This window comes from Triticum urartu, chromosome 5A (assembly GCF_056163025.1).
Source record: "Triticum urartu cultivar PI428250 chromosome 5A, HENAU_Tu73, whole genome shotgun sequence".
Taxonomy (NCBI): Eukaryota; Viridiplantae; Streptophyta; class Magnoliopsida; order Poales; family Poaceae; genus Triticum; species Triticum urartu.
In genome coordinates, this window is record NC_141877.1 from 69,291,000 (window position 1) to 69,303,676 (window position 12,677).

A 12,677-nucleotide genomic window follows, 5' to 3' on the forward strand; every position below is an offset into this window, starting at 1 on the left:
ACTCAGCCTCTGGATGCTGATGACTGGCTCCATGACATCACCTATGAGATGGAGTATGCTGATGTAGCCCCTGCAATCTATGTCACCTTTGCTTCCTTCTTCCTGAAAGCACCCGTTGCTCAATGGTGGGACAGCCACAGGCGTACTCTGCCAGTTGGAACAATCATCACCTGGCCAGATTCCCAAGCTGCTTTCCGTGCCCACTTCATTCCTCAAGGAGTCATGGACCGAAATAAGCGTGAGTTCCGCAGCCTCACCCAGGGCAGCAAAACTGTGGAAGCTTATTAGCAGGAGTTTCTAGACCTGTCCCGCTATGCTGAAGAGGACATTGCAACTGATGCACGCAGACAGGAGAAGTTCCGTGATGGCATTCAAGCTGACATCAAGCTCGCACTTCTAGTGCATGACTTTGCTGATTTCGCCACCTTGGTGAACAAGGCCATCAATGTCGAAACTGGTCTGTAGGAACACCAGAGCTCTCACAGGCGCAACCGTGACACGGCCTCATCTTCGGGCCCGTCCTCGCAGAAGCATAGGATATGGATTCCCAACAGCATGTACCAGCCAACTGCACCTGCTCCAAGGCAGTCCTATGCTGCACCGTGTCTGCCTCCTCCACCACCTAGGCAGCCAAGGCTTCCAGCTCCACCACCCCGAGCTCCTGCTCCCGCTCCCAATAATGGTCTGTGCTTCAGGTGTGGTCAACCAGGACACCGTGCTAGGGAATGCAACCAGAACTAGCATCAACTGTCCCTCCCTGCAGCTGGCCGTGGAAGCAACCAGCCCCGCAACAACAATGCCAAGTCTTATGGTCGTGTTCATGCCAACCACGTTGATCTCAATGTAGCTCAAGACCATCCTGCTACTGTGATGGGTACACTCCTCGCAAATTCAGTACCATCATCCATTTTATTTGATACAGGTGCATCGCATTCATTCATGTCAGAATATTTTGCATGCTTGCACGACATTAAATGTGAGGACATGAACGCTTTGCTTTTAGTACACACCCCTGCGGGCCAATGTCGGACCTCCATGATTTGCAACAATGTCCCTGTTGAAATTGAAGGAATGGAATTCCTTGTCTCTCCCATCGTACTGAAGTCCTGTAGCATTGATCTCATTCTAGGAATGGATTGGTTGAAAGTGCATACTGCTTCTATAGTTTGCGCCACTAAGACCGTCCATCTGCTCCACCCTTCTGATGAAATAATTACTTACCTGGCTCATCTGGTTTAGAATGCCGAGGCACGACTTTATGCCTTGAATGCATTGAACACTACACCACTCGAGGGCATTGAAAACATTCCCGTCGTTCACAAATTCCAAGACGTCTTTCTTGAAGAACTTCCAGGGATTTCCCCCGCTAGAGCTATCGAATTCGTCATCGACATGAAACCAGGCACCACTCCTATAGCCGAACGACCCTACAAGATGCCGCCACATGAACTCGCTGAGCTTAAGGAGGAAATCGACAAATCTCTTCGCAAAGGTTTCATTCGCCCTAGTTGCTCTCCTTGGGGAGCACCTTCTCTCTTTGTTAAGAAGAAGGATGGGACAAACCAATTGGTCCAAGATTATCGACCTATTAACCAAGCCACCATTCAGAACAAATATCCCCTCCCTCAGATCAATGGTCTGTATGATCAACTGGCTGGATCATCAGTGTTCTCCAAACTCGACTTGAGGTTGGGCTACCACCAGATCCGTGTTCGTGAAGAGGATATCCCAAAGACCGCCTTCGTGACTCGATATGGATCATACGAGTACACCGTCATGTCATTCAGCTTAATGAATGCTCCAGCCACCTTCTCTCATATGATGAACTACATATTCATGGATTACCTCGACAAGTTCGTCGTGATTTATCTAGATGATATCCTTATATTTTCCAAGAACAAAGAAGAACATGCTGAACATCTTCGTCTTGGGCTGGAAAAACTTTGAGAGCATCAACTCTATGCTAAGTATTCCAAGTATGAATTCTGGCTCCCCGAAATAACCTATCTTGGGCATGTCATCTCCAAGGATGGTATTGCCATCAACCCTAAACGAGTCCAGGTTATTATCGATTGGACTCCTTCGAAGAATGTCAAGCAAGTTAGAAGTTTTCTCAGACTCGCCAGCTATTGTCGTCGATTTGTCGAGAACTTCTCCAAGATTGCCAGGCCTCTGACTAACCTGTTGCATAAGGGTGTCAAGTTTCAATGGACAGACAAGTGTCAGGAAAGTTTCCAGGCGCTCAAAGACAAGTTGACTTCTGCACCAGTGCTTGCTCCACCTGATACTAAGAAGGACTTCGTCATTTACTACGATGCTTTCCGTCAAGGATTAGGCTGTGTCCTAATGCAAGAGCGCAGAGTGATTGCTTATGCATCTCGTCAACTGCGCCCTCACGAAGAGAACTACCCAGTTCACGACCTCAAGCTTGCTGATGTCATTCATGCACTGAAGCAGTGGCGACATTACATTCTCGGTAATCGTTGCGAGATTTTCACCGACCACCAAAGTCTGAAGTATCGGTTTACTCAGCCAGACCTGAACCTCCGTTAGTAGAGATGGATGGAGACTATTGCAGACTTTGATGTGGGTATATCCTATACCCCAGGCAGGGCTAATGTAATGGTTGATGCCTTGAGCCGCAAGTCTTACTACAACCACCTCCAGGTTCACAAAGTCCAGCCCTCGCTTATTGAAGAATTCAGAAAGCTGAACCTCCATATAGTTCCTCCGGGTGCACTCACTCCCCCTACCCCCGAGTTCCGCAAGATGAACCTCCACGTTGTTACCAAGGGTTCTCTCAATACCCTAGTTGCTATACCAGATCTCGTGAACAGCGTCAAAACGATACAGAAGTATGACTCTCAAGCCCACAAGATCAAGCGCTACCTCGCAGAAGGAAAGCCCTCATTCTTCACTATTGCTGATGATGACACCTTGTACTTCAAGGGATGCCTAGTGGTGCCATGTTCAGAGAAAAGCCAGGACATGAGACAGGAGGTTATGCAAGAAGCTCATGATACGCCTTTGTCCATTCATCCCGGTAGTACAAAGATGTACCGAGACATCCGCCAGAGATTTTGGTGGTCTAATATGAAGCAAGACATTGCTTGTTATGTTGCTGAGTGTGACGTTTGCCGTCGTATCAAAGCAGAGCATCAAAGGCCTGCTGGAACTCTACAACCTATCACTATTCCTAAATGGAAGTGGGACCATGTTGAGATGGACTTTGTAACTGGGTTTCCCAAATCGCAGAAAGGTAATGATGCTATTCTTGTCGTCATTGACCTGCTTTCTAAATTTGCACATTTTCTGGAGGTCAAAGAAACAATCACTGCTAGTCAGCTTGCAAATCTCTACATGTCCAGAATTGTTTCACTTCACTGTATTCCACTGGTTATCAGTTCAGACCGTGGCAGCTTGTTCACTTCAAGATTCTGGGAAAGTTTCCAAGAAGCTATGGGAACTCATGTGTCGTTCAGTACTGCCTTTCATCCTTAGTCGCAAGGACAAGTTGAACGTGCCAACCAAGTTCTCGAGGACATGCTTCGAGCTTGTGTAATTTCCTTCGGCAAGAAATGGGAGGAATCTCTTCCATATGCCGAGTTCTCTTATAATAATAGCTATCAAGCTAGTGTGAAGATGGCCCCCTTCGAAGTGTTATATGGACGAAAGTGTCGGACCCCTCTAAACTGGTCAGAAACTGGGGAACGTCCACTCTTCGGTCCGGATATTATCCAACATGTCAAAGAACAAGTCCGCATTATTCGTGAGAATCTCAAGACTGCTCAGTTATGTCAGAAGAGTCAGTATGACCGTCATCATAAAGACATGGTCTATCAACCTGGCGAAAAGGCCTATTTTCGAGTTACACCAATGAAGGGTGCTCATAGCTTCGGGATCAAGGGCAAGCTAGCTCCTCGCTATATCGGCCCCTTCACTATTCTCGAAAGGCGTAGAAAAGTGGCATATCAATTGGAGCTTCCGTCAAACCTTTCTCAGGCTCACGATGTGTTCCACGTGTCACAGCTCCATCGTTGCTTCAAGGACCCAATCCGAGCAGTGGATCATGAAGTGCTCGAATTGCAACAGGACCTCTCCTATAAAGAGCATCCAGTCCGCATTCTCGACCAAGCTGAACGTCGAACACGTCAAAAGGCGATCAAGTTCCTCAAGGTCCAGTGGTCGCACCATTCTAAAGATGAAGCCACTTGGGAGCGCGAGGACCACCTGCGTGATGAATACCCCGCACTGTTTCCTTCTACCTCCTAAAATCTTGGGACGAGATTTTTGTAGTGGAGGAGTTTTGTAGTGCCCGGATAATTAAGCTATAGTAAAACTCTGCTAATGATGCCACGTCACCTCCATTACTGTTACTAATCTCTCGTTTGTTCAAAACCGGTCCAAAAATCAAAGTCAAAATATGGCAAACAATAAAAGTTTTCAAACATCCAAACTAAAATGTTTGGTGTGTGCCAATTAATATTTAGGTGTTTAAGGTGAAGGTAACACACTTTTACAAAATGCATAAATATTTTAAATTGAATTAAAACAGAAAAGGAAAATGAAATAAAGAAAAAGAATAAAACCAGAAAACAAAACAAAAAAGAAAAGAGGAACAAAAAACCCAAACCCCCCTAGGCCACATGGCCCAGCTAGCCAACAGCCGGCCCGGTCCCCCTGCCGCCTCCCTTCCCTGTTCCCCCGACCCGGGTCGGGACAGGGGCGCGCTCCCGCCCGACCACCTCGCCAGCACCGGCGCCGGGAGGGGATAAGGCCGCCATGCCCCCGCCTCCTTGATTCCTTCTACCACTCACCCCCGCTCTCCCTCTCGGTCCCCGCGCCTCCCCTCCCCTCAGATCCACCTCGTAACTCCTCGCTCTCCGCCATGGCCGAGCGCCTTCCTCGCTGCTGCTCCCAGTAGACGCGACCACCGTCACTCGTTCACCTCTCTGACGAGTCCAACAGCTCCGCCTCGCTCCTCTGCTTCGACTACATGGCTGGATCGAGCCCCATAACACCTCACGCCGCCGCATTCCTCCTTGACTCCGGCTCGGCCGCTGCGTCGTCCTCGCCTTTGATCTACGCCGCCGGTCCTCCCCGAGCCCTCTGCCCAGACACCACGCTCCCCCGGTGAGCCTCTGCGCCGGATGCGCCCTCCCCTGCCTCCTCTGGTCGCCTATAGCACCCGATCCACACTCACCCGAACGTGCCGCCGCCCACGTCGTCGTCAGCAAAGCTCCGGTAACCAAACGGCCCCGGGCTTATGCCCATCTTGCTCGCGCGCGCACGTAGGTCTTGCCTAGCCTTTTACTTCACCCATTTGCACGTCGTATCGTCGTGCCCGACCCCTTCCCGAGAGCTTCACCGCTGATGAGGTCGAAACGCTCGACTCTGTCCATTACAGCCTCCGCCTCCGCCACCGTCACAGATCGCTCCGCCGTCGTCTTGCCGTTCGAACGAGCCCGGCCGCGCCCAAACTGATGCGGTGTGGACGAATCTCGCCGCTCTCCCGATCTCTTCGCCGTTGGAATGGTCGCCGAAGCTAACTCTTGCGCGATTCCGGCCGGCGCTGACCTAGCACTGGTGGGACCCGCCCCTGTGCCACTTCCACTGGGCCCCATTGACCTCAGTCAGCGCTGATGTGGCTCCCCTGTGTTTATGACATGCAGGCTCCATGCCATAAATGAATAAAAATAAATAGATAAATTGCTAATTAATTAAATTAGTTAATTAATTCCTTAATCTCTCACTGTCTACTAGGCCCCATCCGCTAATTAACCCATTTAGTTAGTCTAAACCCCCCTGTTAGTGCCCCTGACAATGACATGTGGGTCCCACTGGACCCACCTGTCTAGTTTGACTGGTCAACCGACCAGTTCACCTGTTGACGTCACCCTGATGTCATGCTTACTTCATCATTTACTATTCTGGACAATGTTAAAACTAAATAGATAAATAAATTCAAAAAAATAATTAAATCTTTAGAAAAACATAGAAAATAAACCGTAGCTCAGATGAAAATGTTTTCTACATGAAAGTTGGTCAGAATGACGAGACAAATTCGAATACGCAGCCCATTCATCCGCCGCACATCCCTAGCATAGCAAACATGCAACTTTCCCCCTCCGGTTCATCTGTCCGAAAACGCAAAACACCGGGAATACTTTCCCGGATGTTTTCCCCTTCACCGGTATCACCACCTACTGCATTAGGGCACACCTAGCGCTGTTACATATCATGTCATGCATCGATATGCATATGTTTGCATTGTATTCATTGTTTCTTCACCCTCTCCTCTCGGGTAGACTACGAGACTGACACCGCTGCTGGTGCCCCGATCGACTACGTTGTTGACGACCCCTCCTTCTTGCCAGAGCAACCAGGCAAGCCCTCTTTGATCACCAGATATCGCCTATTCTTCTCTCTACTTCTTGCATTAGAGTAGTGTAGCATGTTACTGCTTTTCATTAATCCTATCCTGATGCATAGCCTGTCATTGTTGCTACAGTTATTGATACCTTACCTACAATCCTAAATGCTTAGTATAGGATGCTAGTTTATCATCGGTGGCCCTACATTCTTGTCTATCTGCCATGCTATACTATCGGGACGTGATCACTCGGGACGTGATCATGGGTATATATTTATATACATAATATATGATACTTGTGGCGAATAAAGTCGGGTTGGATAGTAGAGTACCCGGGAGTGATTCACGGATTGGGTCTAAAAGGACGTTTGTCCCGACGGCCCTCTGAGTGGATCTTTGTGGCTGAGCGACAGGGCAGGTTGAGACCGCCTAGGAGAGAGGTGGGCCTGGCCCTGGTCGGCGTCCGTGGTTAATTCAATTAACACACGTAACGAGATCTGTGTATCTGATCTGAGTCTGGCCATTGGCCAATATGCACTAACCAACTACGGGGCAACAGTTATGGGCACTCGACATCGTGGTATCAGCCGAAGCCTTCGTGACATCAGCGACTGAGCGGCGCGCGCCGGATTGGACAGGAACGCCTGCTATTGTATTAGCGAGGCTAGGTTTGCTTCTAGCCACCCACGCAACGTGCAGGTGTGCAATGGGCGATCGGCCCAGACCCCTGCGCCATAGGATTTAGACCGGCATGCTGACCTCTCTGATGTGCCTAGGTGGGGCTATGATGTGTTGATCTTCCGAGGCCGAGCATGACCTAGGAAAGTGTGTCCGGCCAAAGGGGATCGAGCGTGTTGGCAAATGTGGTGCACCCCTACAAGGACGTTTATCTATTCGAATAGTCGTGTCCCTTGGTAAAAGGACAACCTAGAGTTGTACCTTGACCTTATGACAACTAGAATCGGATACTTAATAAAACACACCCTTCCAAGTGCCAGATACAACCGGTGATCGCTCTCTCACAGGGCGACGAGGGGAGGATCACCGGGTAGGGTTATTGAGGGAGTCCTGGATTAGGGGGTCTCCGGACAGCCGGACTATATCCTTTGGCCGGACTGTTGGACTATGAAGATACAAGATTGAAGACTTCCTCCCATGTCTGGATGGGACTCTACTTGGCGTGGAAGGCAAGCTAGGCAATACGGATATGGATATCTCCTCCTTTGTAACCGACCTTGTGTAACCCTAACTCTCTCCGGTGTCTATATAAACCGAAGGGTTTTAGTCCATAGGACGAGAACCATAACATACAATCATACCATAGGCTAGCTTCTAGGGTTTAGCCTCTCCGATCTCGTGGTAGATCTACTCTTGTACTACCCATATCATCAATATTAATCAAGCAGGATGTAGGGTTTTACCTCCATCAAGAGGGCCCGAACCTGGGTAAAACATTGTGCCCCCTGCCTCCTGTTACCATCCGGCCTAGACGCACAGTTCGGGACCCCCTACCCGAGATCCGCCGGTTTTGACACCGACATTGGTGCTTTCATTGGGAGTTCCTCTATGTCGTCACCGTTAGGCTCGATGGCTCCTCTGATCATCAATAACGATGCAGTCCAGGGTGAGACTTTTCTCCCCGGACAGATCTTCGTATTCGGCGGCTTTGCACTGCGGGCTAATTCGCTTGGCCATCTGGAGCAGATTGAAAGCTACGCCCCTGGCCATCAGGTCAGATTTGGAAGTTTGAACTACACGGCCGACATCCATGGAGACTTGATCTTTGACGGATTCGAGCCGCAGCCGGGTGCGCCGCACTGTCACGATGGGTATGACCTAGCTCTGCCGCCGAACAGTACCCCAGAGGCCGCGCCCGCATCAGCTCCGACCCTTAGCTCGGAGCCAACTGCGCCAATCGAGGACGGGTGGCTAGACACTGCCTTAGGGGCTGTAGTCTCAATGGTGATCGAGCCAAACACCAGCCTAATCCTCTACGAAGCCCGTGACTCCAAGGTGCCGGACTCTTTTCCGGACTCCGAACCGTCCGCGCCCCTTCCAATCGAATCCGATTGGGCGCCGATCATGGAATTCACCGCCGCGGATATCTTTCAGCACTCGCCCTTCGGCGACATTCTGAATTCACTAAGGTCTCTCTCTTTGTCAGGAGAGCCCTGGCCGGACTATGGCCAACAGGATTGGGATGCGGATGACGAAGAAATTCGACGCCCACCCCCCACCCACTTCGTAGCCACTATCGATGATTTAACCGACATGCTCGACTTCGACTCTGAAGACATCGACGGTATGGACGATGATGTAGGAGACGAACGTGAACCAGCACCTATAGGGCACTGGAAAGCCACCTCGTCATATGACATATACATGATGGATACACCCAAAGAAGGCAATGGCGATGAGATAGCGGAGGATGACCCCTCCAAGAAGCAACCCAAGCGTCGACATCAGCGGCGCCGCTCTAAGAAAAAGTGGTGATACCGGTACAGGAGATAATAACACTCCGGATAGTGCCGAAGACAACAACAACAATCCCCTCCAGCAAGATTTAGTGCAGGGGGATGGAGAAGCTAGCCCTCCTAAGAGAGCAGCAGATGGAGAGGAGGAAGATGACAATTACATGCCCCCTCCGAAGACGAGGCAAGCCTCGGCGACGATGAATTCGTCGTACCAGAGGATCCCGTCAAACAAGAGCGCTTCAAGAGCCGGCTTATGGCCACAGCAAATAGCCTCAAGAAAAAGCAGCAGCAGCTTCAAGCTGATCAAGATCTGCTAGCTGCAGATGGACTGAAGTCCTTGCGGCCGAGGAATATAAACTCAAGCGCCCCTCCAAGCATTACCCAAAGTGCAGGTTACTACCCTGACTGGAGGAAGAAGCGTATGATATGGCTGATCGGCCACCTCGTGGCCGTGATAGAGAGGCACTCCAGCCAAAAACTCAGCCTCCACCCCGATGCCATTCACATAAAAATGCCTAGGGAGATACGCCAGACCTGCGGGACATATTGGAGGACAAAGCAAAGCATGCAAGATCGATCTACGGATCACGAAGGCACACCACTCTGCGAGACGATAAACATCACGCCAAATATAGTAAAAGCAAATCCGGCCGGGCCGAACACAGCGGGCAAGACCCATTCGAGCTGCGTCACGATATAGCCCAATACAGAGGCGCCGCACACGCCTTATGCTTCACAGACGAAGTAATGGATCATCAATTCCCAGAAGGTTTCAAACCTTTAAATATTGAATCATACGACGGCACAACAGATCCCGCAGTATGGATCGAGGATTTCCTCCTCCACATCCACATGGCCCGTGGTGATGACTTACACGCCATCAAATACCTCCCACTAAAGCTCAAAGGAGCGGCGCGGCATTGGGTTAACAGCTTGCCAGCAGACTCCATTAGCTGTTGGGAAGATCTGGAGGCCGCATTCCTCGACAACTTTCAGGGCACTTATGTGCGACCACCAGACGCCGATGACTTGAGCCACATAATTCAGCAGCCAGAAGAGTCCGCCAGGCAATTCTGGACTCGGTTCCTTACAAAGAAAAATCAAATCGTCGACTGTCCGGATGGAGAGGCCTTAGCGGCTTTCAAACACAACATCCGAGACGAGTGGCTAGCCCGGCACCTTGGTCAGGAAAAGCCGAAATCTATGGAAGCTCTCTCGACGCTCATGGCCCGCTTTTGTGCGGGAGAAGACAGCTGGCTAGCTCGCAGTAATAACATATCAAAGAACCATGGTACCTCGGATACCAAGGACGGCAATAGCAGGTCACTTCGCAACAAACATAAGCGCCGCATTAACAGCGAAAATACCAAGGATACGGCAGTCAATGCCGGATTCAAAGGCTCTAAACCCGGTCAGCGGAAAAAGCCATTCAAACAAAGTACGTCGGGTCCGTCCAGCTTGGACCATATACTTGATCGCTCGTGTCAAATACACGGCACCCCAGACAAGCCAGCCAATCACACCAACAGGGATTGTTGGGTGTTCAAGCAGGCCGGCAAGTTGCTTGCTGAAAACAAAGACAGGGGGCCGCATAGCGATGACGAGGGGGAATCACAGCAGCCATACACCGGAGGATAGAACAGGTTTCCCCCACAAGTGCGGACGGTGAACATGATATATGCAACCCACATCCCCAAGAGGGAGCGGAAGCGTGTGCTCAGGGACGTATATGCGTTGGAGCCGGTCGCCCCAAAGTTCAACCCTTGGTCCTCCTGTCCGATCACCTTCAATCGCAGGGACCACCCCACTAGTATCCGTCATGGCGGATTCGCCGCACTGGTCCTAGACCCAATCATTGACGGATTTCACCTCACTCGAGTCCTTATAGCTGGCGGTAGCAGCCTGAACCTGCTTTATTAGGACACAGTGCGCAAAATGGGTATAGAACCCTCAAGGATCAAACCCACAAAAACGACCTTTGAAGGCGTCATTCCAGGTGTAGAGGCCCATTCCACAGGCTCAATTACACTGGAAGTGGTCTTCCGATCCCCGGATAACTTCTGAAGCTTAGAGTTAATCTTCGACATAGTCCCGTTCCGCAGTGGTTATCATGCGCTCCTCGGGTGAACCGCATTTGCTAGATTCAATGCGGTGCCACATTATGCATACCTCAAGCTCAAGATGCCAGGACCTCGCGGAGTTATTACAGTCAATAGAAACACAGATCGCTCTCTCCGAACAGAGGAGCACAACGCGGCCCTCGCAGCAGAAGCGCAAAGCAGCCTCTCAAGGAAATCAACCAGTTCGGTGCTTCAAAGCCCGGACACCTTCAAGCGCGCTCGGAGCAATCGGCAAATGGACCTCCTGGCACGGTCTGAGCTCGCGTAGCAATACGGCGCCCACCCAAATCCCAGCCCAACGGCAAAACTCGTGCCACGCGTACATAATTACGCACTAAAAATACCATGGGCACAGGTGGGGAGGGGGGACAAAACTGCGGCACGCCCCAGGACGCGGCTTAAACCGCACTAGGGGCTTCCCGTTTTGTAATTTTTCTCTTTTTTCAGGACCTTAATCTCTGGAAACACTGTCCGGCAGCACTATTTCCGAACACATGATGGAGCAACCAAGGAGGCAACCAGTTACGTCATACCACGGAATTCCCAGGTAGATTACAGTAATGAGCAAAATATTCGATTTCATATCATTCCTCAGCTTGCCCTTGGAAGGGACATAGTCCTACTCTTTGCTTATCGCACTACTTGTATCACTCTGTTTTAACGCGATCTTTTGACTAAACAATGCATGACATTACGACTATTATTGCATTCCTATTATATATATATATATCCATGTGTTCATTAATGACGCCTTGCAACCGTACACTTTGGTATGGCCAACACACCAGGGGCTTACGTACCCCACAATACGGTGTGAAAAGTCTGAACACTTTCACAAGTGCGTCACCCCGAACTTATAGCATTATATGCATCAGCTCCGAATCATGTATTTGGTCAAATGTTGGGTTTGCCCGGCTCCTATGTTTTGGTACCTTACGTTCCGCTCTATCGGCTAAGGTTGCGCTAGGAGAACTACTGCGATTGTGCCCCGGTTCTGTTGGGTTTAGCACCTCAGTAGAGAAAGCTAAAACTGACTGTCATGATAAGGCGAGAGACTGGTCGCTGTTCGGCGAGGTTTTCGAGTCCCTAAAGACTTATGCCGCTTAGGGCGAGGGGCCGGCCCTGTCCGGCTTAAAGGCGTGTATCGCGCCCCGAATTCGGCCTTCTGAATACCAGGGGCTTCGCCAAAATTTAAAATTATAGAATTCTATGGCTAAGTGAGAGTGATAAAGCATTATTAGTCTGGTTGCCTTGTTCGTTGTGCTGAGCACCTCCCTCGAAGGACCCAAATATGGGGAAAAGAGTGCTCAGGTTTATCCCGAACACCCCAGCACTCGTGGCATGGGGGCAGAAGCCGAGGACTGGCCATCTCTCAGATTGATAAACGGCTAAACAGAAGGTAATATTTTAAATTCAAACAAGCGTTGCATAGAGCATATGAAACAAGTTTTCATAAATACAGGATAAAACGAGCAAGTCTCACTCAAATATTACATCTTTGGAACACTCATCCGCTATGAGACGGGCACCCGGCAGAACACCCTCGTAGTACATCTAGGGGTGGCGGTGCTCCTTGCCCTCCGGCGGCCCCTCCTTGATCAGCTTCACGGCATCTAGCTTGACCCACTGCAATTTCACACGAGCGAAAGCCCGGCGTGCACCTTCAATGCAGACAGATCGCTTGACGACCTCCAGCCGCGGATAGGCATC